Source organism: Leopardus geoffroyi, chromosome A2, assembly GCF_018350155.1.
Source record: "Leopardus geoffroyi isolate Oge1 chromosome A2, O.geoffroyi_Oge1_pat1.0, whole genome shotgun sequence".
NCBI lineage: Eukaryota > Metazoa > Chordata > Mammalia > Carnivora > Felidae > Leopardus > Leopardus geoffroyi.
Window position 1 is genome coordinate 73,182,282 of NC_059331.1, and position 13,175 is coordinate 73,195,456.

The 13,175-nt window shown below is 41.4% G+C and overlaps 1 long non-coding RNA gene across 1 annotated transcript in view; it reads right to left on the bottom strand.

The window, feature by feature from the left end:
* LOC123607633 overlaps positions 1-10,554 on the bottom strand; it is a 62,225-nt gene extending 51,671 nt beyond the window's left edge. The window contains exons 1-2 of the long non-coding RNA XR_006716823.1: positions 10,484-10,554; positions 8,420-8,609 (exon numbers count right to left, since the gene is read on the bottom strand). This is a non-coding gene — a long non-coding RNA (uncharacterized LOC123607633). The remainder of the gene's footprint in view (positions 1-8,419; positions 8,610-10,483) is intronic.
* Positions 10,555-13,175: the final 2,621 nt, after the last annotated feature.

Consider the following 13,175-nt stretch of genomic DNA (forward strand, 5'->3'; position numbering starts at 1 on the left):
AATAACAATAAGAGGGACTCTTGAGTGCACATGAACATTTAAGAGGATGGATGGATTGCACAGCCAGTGAAGTTTTTCCTGATCTTTTTGGACATTAACACAAATGAATTCTCTCAAAGGTCTGTTGTGTACTAGGACACGTTTAGAATTAATTATTATCCTCATAGTTACAAAGACTGGGATGGGGGCAGCATAGCAGATTCTATATGTAAGCAGTCTTTCATCCTTTGTCTAGAAAGCATACAGTCCTGTAACCTCCCTCAAGGTACATCGTCATTCTCATCAGCATTTAGCATCCTTGTCTCCCAGCAGAATCCAGCTTACATCCCGTAAGTGGAGGACAAGCATACTGACCACACACACTGCATCTTTCTCCTTGAATACATACACACGCTGGCCTTTGGTAAGAGGCAGGGCATGAATAGGAAAAAACAGAGATGCATTCCAAAAAGACATTAGCTAAACAAAAGTCAAGTCCACCAGGCGAAGTCATCAGGAAATCGGTTAACATATTTTCCCCCCATTCAACAAAAGATAGCAGGCACTTGTCTCAATATCTCCTTTCATCCCTGAAAGCTTTAAAATTGATTCATGGTTTCATAACTACAACAAAGTAACCTTGGATAGATTAAAATCAAGGCTTTTTTAAATTTGGATATCAACAGCAAGAATCCCACCCAGGTCTTGCTAAAAACGACTTTGGCTGACGTTATGAAATGCTTCCTCAAGCTCTTCTTCAGCCAAATGAGAAGTCGTCTGGAAAGGATTCATCCTTTTAGTGTACACAGAAGATCTTCTTCTTGGATCTATAAACTAAGTCTTTAAATTCCACTGTAATTACTCCAAAGACATAAATAGAGCCGATACTATTTCTGGCATCCCAGCTGGCCCTTTAGACAAGGTACACAGCATTTTCAAATAAAGCTTCCACAAAGTGTGTAGGTATTCTAGCAACAGACAGATGCCTGGAAATTCTAAAACGTAGTGTGTAAAAGAATGGCTTCCAAAAATTCTAGTGTGTAAGACAGGCCCCTTTCTTCATTTTAATTCTTGTACCAGTTGTTAGGATTGAGTTTCTTAGTAAGGACTGAAACCTATTCTGTTTTCAACCACTAACTTGGCTCTCTTTGAAAGTTCTGTATACTGAAACAATTCATTAAAATACTCATACATAAAGTTTTATTAAGGGGATATGTTATTGCTCTCAGACTTACTCTGTAGTTATTAACCAGTGCAATTTAAAAGCTTCATTTCAAAAGCCAGAGAGAGCCTCACAAAACCACCTCAGTGTTAATGTTAATGCCAACATCGTATCCCTTTCCAGTACGAACACCGTCCATATCTGGAGTACTTCTCGGATTTGGACACGAATATTTTACTCTCGTTCTTTGCGAACACGTTGGGCTTTCTTTTAAGAACAAACTTTTAGACTCCAAATCGTCCCATGCATTTTCTCTTTGTTGCTTTCGATCACATTTGTTTGCCTTCTGAAACTCACTAAAATCTGATTACAGATTACAGACATTATTGCTACCAAAAAAAAAAAAAAAATCAATTGGGTTAATTTCCAGAGCCTATGGTTGTTTGGAAACCTTGACTTAATAACAACAACAAAAGAGACCTGAGAGTTAACACTTTGTTCTTCCTTTATGATTTGCCTCTGCCTTAGTTTCTTTATCTACAAGATAATGGGTTGGGGCAGCCATTGTCTAAATCTCTCAACTTGGAAGACAGAGAATCTGGGGGAATTCATCGCTAGTCATTAGTACACAGAATATTGCCAGCTTGCTACCTGGTGGGTTCATGATAGCATTCTGGCCCCCTTGTGGCTGGATAGGGTCAAGTGACTGCTGTTGATTTAAGAAGTAGGAGCATAAAAGACATGTGTCTTTTCTCTGCTAACAGCCTATCGCCACTGGAGAGGAGCTTCCTTCCCCTCTGCTATGGTGGCAAGCAATATTCCAGATAGTAACTATTCCTTCGATTTGGAGAAGCTTGGAGTAAGAATGCAAGGATAAGGAGAGGAGACCCTCTTGATTCTTCAGGGACATAAAGTGTGAGCAAGAATTAAGCCCTTGGCTGCAAGCCATTGAGCATTTGGAGCTGATACCACAGCATGGCCTTGTCTATCCTGACTGATAGGATTCATAATCTTTCCCAAATGAAGCCAAACTTTTTTCTTCCCTTTTTCAAAAGAAGGATGGGTCATGGGAGCTGGATGAGTGTCAAAGCTTTATAATAACTCATGTCAGCAGATTTCTGTTTGGGAGTAGAAAATTTGAAGAGATAGGCTATATCTTCAATTAACAAGGACGATGTTCTTCATACTTCACAAACACATGATAAAAAATTCATTTTGCATAATTACTACAAACATGCACTGCCTTTTCACATCCTTTCTTTAGGTCCTTTGTGAGCAAGGATCCCTTGGAATAGGACTCTTGGGCAGAAGGCAAACCTTCAGCTTCAGAACATTATGAAGTGTGCTTTCTCACAGAGCTTTGGCCCATCTTCAGTTAACTTGACACAGTGCTATGCTGAGTAAGAAAAGCCTTCAAAGGCACTCGAATCTGGTTCAGATCAGAGCTCTTAAGCACCTATAGTATCTTCTGTGATTTATTCAACCTCTGTGAGCACCAATAACCTCTTCTGCAAAAAGGAGATAACATATCTTAATGTCCAGCACATAGGCTGGGTTGTTTTTGTTTTTGGTTTTTTTGATTTTTAATATTTATTTATTGTTGGGAGACAGAGAGACAGAGTGCAAGCAGGGGAGGGGCAGAGAGAGAGGAAGACACAGAATCTGAAGCAGGCTCCAGGCTCCAAGCTCTGAGCTGTCAGCACAGAGCCCGAGTGGGGCTAGAAACCACGAAGCGTGGGATTGTGACCTGGGCCGAAGTGGGACGCCTAACTGACTGAGCCACTCAGGCGTCCATAGGCTGGGTTGTTCTTATTGACTACTCCACGGTCATTGGCTATACATGTTCATAAATTAAGCCTTGGATCCCAAGGAAAACCAAACACTGGGCACACAGTACAGTAGGCATGTTGTGGCAGGCAGACCCTAAGGTGCTCCCTACCCGCCTCAATTGTCCCCACCTCCCAGTGTGGGGGGGAGGGGTGAGTTCCCTCTTCCTGAGTGTAGGCAGGACCTGCAACTTGCTTTATCTAGAGAATATATTGGTAAATGTGATGGGATATCTCTCACATGGTTAGGTTCTGTTCTTATGACAGTCTGTCTTAACAGACTACAGCTGGACTTTCCTGTGGGCTTCATGAAGTGAGAGGCCATGTTGGAGAAAGGCATATGGCTAGGAGCCATGAGAGGCTACTGGGAACTGAGGGTAGCCTGTAGCCAACAAACTGAAAAAATCCAGGGCACTCTGTCCTACACCTGAAAGGAAATAAATTCTACCAACAACCTGCCTGTGCTTGGGTTATGAGTTCTTCCCTAGCCAAGCTTCCGGAAGAGAATGCAGTATAGTCCATGCCTTCATTGTAGTCTTGTTAGGCCCTGAGCAATGGACCCAGATGAGCATGCCAGACAACTGACCCACATAAGTTCTGAGATAAGAAACACAACACTGTTTTAAGCTCCTAACTTTGTGGTAATTTGTTACACAGTAATAGAAAACTGATACACATGCCGAACTGGAAAATTTGGCTGTTTTGCATGTAAAGAAGGCCACTGGAATATTTTTAAAAATGATCAGTTGTTAAATTTTCTTCTTTTGGGGGCACCTGACTGGCTTAGTTGGTTGAACGTCTGACTTCGGCTCAGGTCATGATCTTGCGGTTGGTGAGTTCAAACTCCATGTTGGGCTCACCGCTGTTAGTGCAAACCCCACTTCATATCCTCTGTCTGCCTCTCTCTTGCCCCTCCACTACTTGCACTCTCCCTCTCTCTCTCTCTCTCTCTCCCTCCGTCTCTCTCAAAAATAAAATAAACATTAAAAACTTTTTTCCCTTCTTTTTGCTATCTCTTCCTTCCCAAATCCAATAAAATATTTGAGATTTCAGAGTTTTCATCTACAACCAGATGGTCATATACATGGCCCTTTAAATTTAGTTTGGATATTGTTTGTCAAGCTTTGGTTTATCAGTTTATTGATACTGGATCAAGTAGAGAGGCCGCTTTAAAAGTATTACTAACTTTAAAAATAAAATAGGCAGCTATTTTACCACCAAAATGAATTAATGCGGGAACACCAGAGGGACTGCAGTTTGAGACATGCAAGCTATGGAAAACCACTGACAAGCCCAGAGAACAAAGGAGAGGAGCATACTTTAGAGAGAAAAGGAGCAAGCTGGTCCTCCAGCTGCTCAGCACCGAAGTCTATTGGAGGAAAGCAAGAGTTCAGGGTGGTCATGGTTTCTCATTGGCTACGTGGTGGCAGTTTCTCATTGGCTGGGCCATTTATGGGCAAGTAGAAAACTTCTCCAAGGCCATAAACTGAACTTCTTCCTGCCTGGGAATGTGAAGTAAGATGCCACAGAAAGTTTGTTCACGATAGCTTCCCCTCTAGGACTTCCCAACTCCATTTTAAGTAAGGTTTCTGTTTCTCATTTTCCCAGAATAAACTTTTTCTTTTTAAAATATTTCTGCAATAAAATGTTATAATCAAAAATCCTTTGTTATGGAAAAACTTGAGGATGTTTTCTGCTAAGAAGGGAAGTAAACAGTCATTGATTCACTGGCCCAGTCTTGCTCATCGTTGAAGATGACACTTGATGTCATTTAGTTTTGAATGTACTTCTCATGTTTCTCCCAAACAGAATCAACCCTTTTCTTCAAGTTCACAAAGCAGCTTAATTACAAAACATCTTACCTTGTGTTATAATTGCCAATTCCCATAAGCTATCTCTATCACTAGTCCAGGAGTTAGCACACTAGTTCATGTGCCAAATCCTACATCCTGCCTATTTTTGTAAATAAAGTTTTATTGAAACAGGCCACGACTTTGCTTGTGCATTATCCTATGGATGTTTTCACAGTACAATGCAGAGTTGAGTAATCGCAACAAAGAGCTTATGCTCACAAGTCTAAACTATTTACTATCTGGTCCATTACAAAAATGTTTAGTGACCTCTGCACTAGACCATAAACTTTTTGAGGTGATAGACTGTGTCTTGTTCATCTCTGAAGCCTCAGAAGCTAGCCCATCACAGACCCTAAATTCGTAACTGAGTGTATACAAAGATGCATCAAACACCTGAAATTCAAACCAACATTAGCATTTATCTTCCCACTAAATTAGACCTTTTCTAGAGAGACCCAGAGATTTTTGTTAAGACTGACTGCCATAGGAAAACATGCTTTGTGTTACCCTAAAAGCTGAAATGAATGGAGCTGGCTATTAGGGGACATTCCTACCCTTCATTAGAAGACTGTATTTAGACTAAATTGCCATTTATTAAACAATTTTCACATTAGTTACCAAGCTCATGTGCCTTTCAGGGGACAGTTACTCTGTTTTCAGATTCACTTAGGACTGATTTCCAAAATACTGCTGGTGTATTTGCTGTCCAAGAAACCTTTTAATTTTCGTTTGTAAACCTTTTTTGATGTTGCTCCCTTGTCAAAAACAGGAAGCCATTATTTTCTAGCAGTAAACAAGTTCAAAATCAAGATAGCCACTCAACTCCCCAAATCAAGACTGTGCTTTGTATGGATGAAAAAAACCCAACTTTCTCATCTTCACTGAGTGTATCAAAATTCTCAAGGGAAAGCCAAGAGCCTTAAAATTTTGTGGGAATCAAAGAATTTAAAGATTCTTCCCCCTCCCTTGCCAGACTTGGTTCTTCTCCAAGCCCAGAGAAACCTTTCAAATCTCTTGTGCTTCATCCCTTCACTATTTCTGTCCCATGAGACTAGCCTGAATGCTTTCTCCTTCATTCATTCACCCACAACCGTAATCCCATATGGGATGTATACAGTAACACTAGCCACCTAGAACAAAGCAGAACAAGATGTTTGCTGTGGATATCAAGTATCAAAAGGGACAATTAAATTGATACAAATCATCATTGCTTCCTGAATCACCATAGACCGCTGTATTTTAGAAGGCTACAGCAATTACGACAAAGCGTTACCTAAAGGTTTTGTAAATAAACGTATTAAACTCATATGAGAAGTTTAATGAGTAGGAAAGTGTTCCCTGGTTTCATCATGATGTTTAGAAAACTCTTTCAACTCACCTGATGAGTGCCTCAAGGAGAAAGAGACCCCAATCTCCCACGGGCCAGGAGGTGAGGCCTCTGACCCTTTCCTGGCCCCTGACGCTGTGCCCTGGGATTAGGGTCCCCCCCTCAACACCACCATCACCTTCTAATCACCTACTCTTCCTCAGCAAGGAGGCTTTTCAGCTACACTGCAGCAAGCTTGGAAACAAAACAATAGGATCTGCACACAAGGAGTTCTGTCTACAATTACCTACATGCCTACATATGCCCTCTTATTAAAATAAATGTTTCTATTTAATTTGGTGGGATGCTTAAAATTATCCTTTATTTAACAAAATATTAATGTCACACATTATAATTTTTTAAATGTCCTCGCCTGACAAAAGATAAAGTTGTCATTCTTTTATGTCATCCATTCTCCCAATTTAGAAACACTGATGCAGTAACACGAAGCATCTGAGGACTTAGAATCCTGAACAGTCTTTGACGGTGAGGACAGGAAGGGGTGCTGGTGAGCATTTACGGCACATGCAGGTCAATGACTTATCCAAGGTCACTCAGCTGGGTAGAGGCAGTGAATTACAACCCACATCACTGACTTTTGGCTAATGAGCCTCTTAATACTTCAGGCTGATTGCTACAGAGCTACTGCGGGAACTCTTTTAAGAACTCGGTCAAACCCCATCTGTTGTTCAACCTTTGAGATTAGCCCAATCCCTTGTCATCTCTTTATTTTATATCTTTAACACATCTGCAGATGTTGGCATCCTCACTATTCTCTGAAAATTGCTTTGAAATTCATTGCATCTTCCTCCATAATTACGTTAGCACATGAACTACTTCTGAGGGCAAAGTCAGTAATAGGAGAAGAGACTAGGAAAGAGCACCGAACGCTGTGGAAAGCTCAGAGAAGCACCAAAAACCAGCCTGGCAAGGACAGGACGTGGTTGAGGGGGTGAGGGCAGCAGTGATAAGGCAAACTAGAAGATGAAGGATGGGCAGTGTTAACCAAAAGCAGAGGGAGGCCAGAGACCAGAGGACATCCTCAGAGGTCTGCACATGTGGCAGGGAGGACACTGGCAAAAGAGCTAAGGTAACGAAAGGGGCTTTTCACGAAGCGCTTGGGAAACCTCAGGAGACCCAATATTTACCGCAGGCTATTCTAATGCACAATAACCCTGCGAAACGTTCCAGAAAAGAAGAGGGGTGCTGGAGTTCAAATAAGTTTGGAATACAGCTTGTATTGATCATACACACTACAGCTGTGCACAAGGAAATCGGCTCAGGCTTCTGGGACACTCCTCTTGCCCACGGCCGTCCTAATGTTAACATTCTCTGGAAGTCCTTAAGAAATGCAAAGACAGTCTTCAGAGGGCACTGATGTAACAACTAGATATTTCTAGACAGCATCTGTATTCTGAAACAGTAAATACCTGTGTGTATTTTTCTCACAAGTGTCCGAAGAACTGGAGTCACCAGTGATGCTGCATAAGGTCCTCGTGCCAGGTGCTCCCCACAAGTACCGAATCCGAATCCCCGGGGCTGTGTTCCCAGCTTTGGGATTTTCCAGGAAGCTTCCCAGGTGTTTCCTGGGTTCACGGGTTTGAGGCGCACGGACCGATTCCGGTGTCTGGAGGCGGGAGCACGCAGCGAGGGCCCACGCGCAGTCACGATGCATTCACACCAGCGGGCACAGCCGCTCCTCCCTGGCAACCAGCACCTCGCCACACAGGTGTCCCTCCCGCCAGAGATGCCGCGTGACACAGGGTCACACTCACACTCCCGAATCTGCCTTTTCTTTCCACTCCCTGCGGAGTTGGTTCTGGGTGTCAGCCCACTGCACGTGGCACTTTACGACAGCCTCTGTGACAGCAGGCACCATTGCCTGGGCCCCAGTGTTCCTCCCATCCTCACGTGCCCACTGTTCCCTTTTGGCTCCCGGGCTCGGATTGGGCACCACCCCTGCCCTCACGGAGTGGAGTTTATCTTGTCCCTTGTTTCATGGTTCACCATCATCGCCAGCCTGAGCAAAGCCTTCTCTGGTTTACTTATTTTTCCTCTGTGTTCCTCAGCCACGTCCAACCCCCACTCACAGCTCCTGCCCAGGCACCCTCTCTGCTGCATGTGGCCTTTAGTTTTTGTGTGTATTTTTGAAACACATACGCTGTTCTTTTTCATGAATGTATTATTAATGTGCACAAGTGATACTGTGTATAAACGGAAATCTACTTTCTACCTTTTCGCCGATATGGAGGTTTTCATGCTTGTTCCACGGTGCTGTGTGTAGATTTCATCCTTTCCTGCTGCTTTGCCTTACTACACCACATTTAGTCGCTTATTCCAAAGGGACAGTGTAACTGGAAACTTATTCTCTCAGTCACGTGGGTTCTCAGAGGCTCAAACACCCAGGTCTGAGTTTATCAGATCTGAACAAGATGGAAAAGGAATAACAGCTACTTAGGCGTGAAACACACTTTTTAATTAATATGTACCACAATTGATATAACTTGTTAATATCTGAACCATGAGTGAAATTACCCAGGAAGTGGGGATCTATTTGTGATGTCACCAAGGGGCTGGGATGAGGGATGACACCGTGTGTCTAAAGGTCAGAGAGCAGAAAGAAATATAGCTGTTTCCTGGTGGTACTGTACCAAGTTCACCCTATGTGGTAACCTAATTCTAGGTCTGGTGGTCTATAAGTATGCACCATGGCCAACATCACATCTTTTATTTATTGCTCTGACATTATGGTGTATCTTAATATCTGGTGGGATGTAACATAGACCTTATCCTTTCAGATAAAATTTAAAATGAGCTTGTCAGACCCTCTCTCTATTCCCCCAATATCCTGCTGAAATTGTGCCTGGAATGTCACTGAATTTATGGATTAATTTGGTGGTTTTCAATTGAATCTTCCAATGGGAAGGCCTCCTATTCATAAATATTTATTGGGGTTTTCTTTTAGATCTGCTCGTAGACTTATGGAAATGTCTCCACAAAGGACTTTAGTAAATCTTGGTAGATTAATTCCTAGATGTTCTGTAGATATTGATCTCATTTTAAATGATGTGCTATTTTTTGTTATATATTCTAGTTAGCTATGCTTACGTCTCTACCTCTTCTTCCCCTAGACTGGATGAGGTGATGTATCTGTGTTCATATTTTACCCTTGGTAAAACCCCATTATAGAAGTGATCACATGGGATGGGACATGCTTCCTGTTTAAGGTGTCTACTTACTTGACTAGACTATGAACTTTTTGAGGGCAGGGATGTTCTCTTGTTCACTTTTGTACCCTCAGCAGCAAACACAGATATACACAGTTTTCAGTGTGTTTTGATTGTGCATACAAATGCATACAACCATTATGTTATGGTGATATGACTAAAAATGGAAATGCCATGCCCACTCTTGGATTCATCTGCTAGGTATGGAGTTCTGAGGTAGGCATTAATATCTATCTCTCCTTGTTTCTTTCTTCCTTTTATTCTGTTTGAAGGATTCTGTCAGGACAGTTCACTCTACTGTCTGGGTCTTTGTCCTACTAGATGGGGGAGAATTAATCAGTCACTCTCTCTTTTTCTTTCTCACCCTCCATCCCTATGTCATTACTGGAGGACAACATGTGGTTCCAGAGACAGCTTCCTTATGGTGGATAAACAAAAGGCATCTTGTTATAGAAATGGCCCAAGATGTCTTCCAGTCCTAAGGGATAACACGAAAAGTCATACTCCTATATTCTCTGCTTCTACGACACCCCCCTTCTCAATATAGTCTAGTAGTTGTCTAAATCCAAGTATTACTATTTTCCCATCAGCAAATCCAAATCAAGAAGTCAGAGTTATAGGAAGCCATTGGTAAAAATAACCCATTTTGTAGATTTTAACTGATGTTGCTCCTTGCATAGTCATTTGGCCATCTGTTTCTCATTATATCCTAGTTTTGTATATCCTAATTTCAAATTTGATGATGGTCCAGGATTCTGTATGTAATTAATTAAAATTTACAGAGTGAGGTATCAGGCAATAAATGAGCAAAGGGGAGGTAGGAAAGCACATAACAGTAATTGAGGAGGGCAAACCTCTGATTTAATAAAATCTAGCTTCAGATCTCAGGTCTCCTAGGGATACTCCCAGCTGTCATAATTCTTAGGTCACTACCCTTGAGGAGAAACCAGACTGAGACCTTGAGTAAAAGGTCTAAAAAAACACAACAAGGAAACAAACAACAACAAAACAGTCCCATGGGGACAGTCATCAACAGCAAGAATAGAAGGAAATTGCCCTTGTCTACTCACCCCACTTTACCACTAGGAGCCTCTCATCATTACCTCTTCCTTTGGCCACCGCCTCTGATCTTTCTGCCCCTAGTAGGGAAACATGCAAATAGAAAAGAATTCAGACATCTGGAAATGTTTTCGTTATCACAAATTTCAGTAACTTTTCAAAAAGAAACATAAAATTGAGTGAAAAGTCAAACAAAGATTTTGGCTCACTAGAGGGGTAAGAACTTTCCTCCTATGACCTGGTTCATCACTCATTTTGTTGATGGGATTTCCCAGGAAATACATTGCTATTTTGATTTTAAATTGCTCTAAAATACGTGACTACATTAATGCAATCCAGAGTGAATCTCTGCAGAAAAAAATTTTGGTAAGGATGACTATTTTATCCCATTTATTCCATTCTCTTTTTGTTCCTTGCATATGCCATGGAAATCCATCCATCAGTATTATCATTTTGGGAAACCATTCTTGAACATGCTATTTGAACTATCCAGTAAGCCTTGGGTAATCTGGCTGTCACATGTGGGCTAACAAACCAAGTTCTAATATCACCCACCAGCCCAATTTTTGCCAAAATTACTAAAATAAATGAGTGTTCACACTGTGTTCCCTTTTCTTGAAACTTAATATGTATGGTATAATTTTCTGGATTTAAGCCTAGTCTCCTAGCCACCAACATGCCTGTACACAGAAGCTTCTCATGCATGAAGGCTTCTGGGTCCAGTTTTACTCCTAACTAGCTGGCTGACACTGAGCCTCCATTTTCTTTTCTCCAAAAATAATGGTAACAAAAGAAATAATGATACTTAACTCCTAGGTTTATTATGAACAGGAAATTAAAGAAAACAGAAAAGTAATTAACCCAGGTCCTAGCATCTGCTATAACAATAGTTGATAGAACTGAAGAGATTTTCAAGAGCATCTAGTCCAAAGACTATAGTTTTTTTAAGTAGAGAGTCCACAAATAATTCCCAGAGGAGTTTGAAACTCTAAAAACTTAAGAACCATCCGTCAATCTTCTCATGGACTTACCTACACACTCAATTTATTTGCTAAAATAGAAACCTGGGCCTAGAGGTGGAAAGTCATTACCCAAAACAACACAGCTCCTTAGTGTAGAATAAGAATTAGAGGTCACATGGGGGTCTGGGTGGCTCAGTGGATTAAGCATCTGACTTAGGCTCAGGTCATGATCTCACAGTCTATGGGTTCGAGCCCCATGTAAGACTCTGTGCTGATATCTCAGAGCCTGCAGCCCGCTTTGAATTCTGTGACTCCCTTGCCCTCTGTGCCTCCCTGACTCACTCTGTCTCTCTCAAAAAATAAACATTAAAAAAAAAGGAATTAGAGGTCACATTTCCCAGTGCTATGCCCAATACTCTATTCTATTATTGTAATTGTCAAAAAAAAAAATCAATGAGAGAGAATGAAGAGAGAAGAGCATTAGTGAGCATCTATGGGGGTATAGCACAAAGTAAATGGCCCTAGCTCAAGGATCCTTTGAACGAATTTTAATAAGATAAAAAGCACAGTCCCTGCCTCCCTCTCTTGTCCAGATAGCACTAATACAAGTCAGACAGCAGGTGAATTGTTCTCACAGAGGCACAGAGGATGAAGGGGAAATAGGAGAGGGTGACATTCGTTCCTACTGGAGAGGTGGGCTTTTCTATTGTGGTTGCATGGAGAAGAGAGAAACATCTTTCAATGTACCATCTTGGTCCCTGGATTATTATGATGACTCCTTTCCAATGCCATAAAGGCATCCAATTTAGGGTAAAGGAAAAAAAATTCAGTGTAATGTCCTCATTTCTTGTCAATTCTCCCCAGGTGCTCTTCCCTATTAGCATAGAAAACAATTAGTACTGATGTGGTCTCAGCTTCTCCCTTGATTCCTGTTGGCTTTGGAATTTCTCTTCAGAGAAACCTGCACACCATTAACCATTATGTATCCTTTTCGGGCCCTAAACTGTTTTCAGGGAAAGGTCCTTTCAGGAATGTTCCAGTGCATGTCATGTTATAAGAAAGGGTTGAGATTATGATCAATAAATTTGACCATGAAAAAGTATAATAGTAAATGGCCTCTAAGATGACATTTATATCTAAAGTAATTATCACAGTAAATATAAGAAAGTTCTAAGGAAGGAAACATCATAAGCCAGTGACACACACAGTGGCCATGAGTTTGGATGCATTCCACTGAGCGTGGGCAAGCAGCACCTGTATCCTGTCTCCCAGCAGAGCAGACCTGGCTGGAACTTCAAACAGTGGCATAGATAAATCCCAAGAAAGGTGAGAGATCTGAATTAATTACCCTCCACCAAATTTAAAACTATAATGTCTGATTATTATGTGAATGCTTTAATGACTTTTCTGGAAATAAGAGGGATCAAATGACTTTTTGGCAGAAACTTAGAGTTTTTCCATCTCAGAACCAGACTCAAAATCCCATTTCTCTACAAAGATTACTTTACTAATCTGTTGACCTTTTCCATGATACAGATAAGCAGTCTTTCTCTGAACTCTAAGAACTAATGCAGACCTTCGTAGCATTGCCCAGAAGCTGGAAGTTGGGCTCCTGATACCATGCTACTCCCACCTGACCATGTATCTGCCAGACAATGGGCTTCCTCTACTAGACCTCTGTTTCTCATGTCTGCAACCAAGAGCAGAATGCAAAGTTCCTCTCGGCACTAAGATACTATGA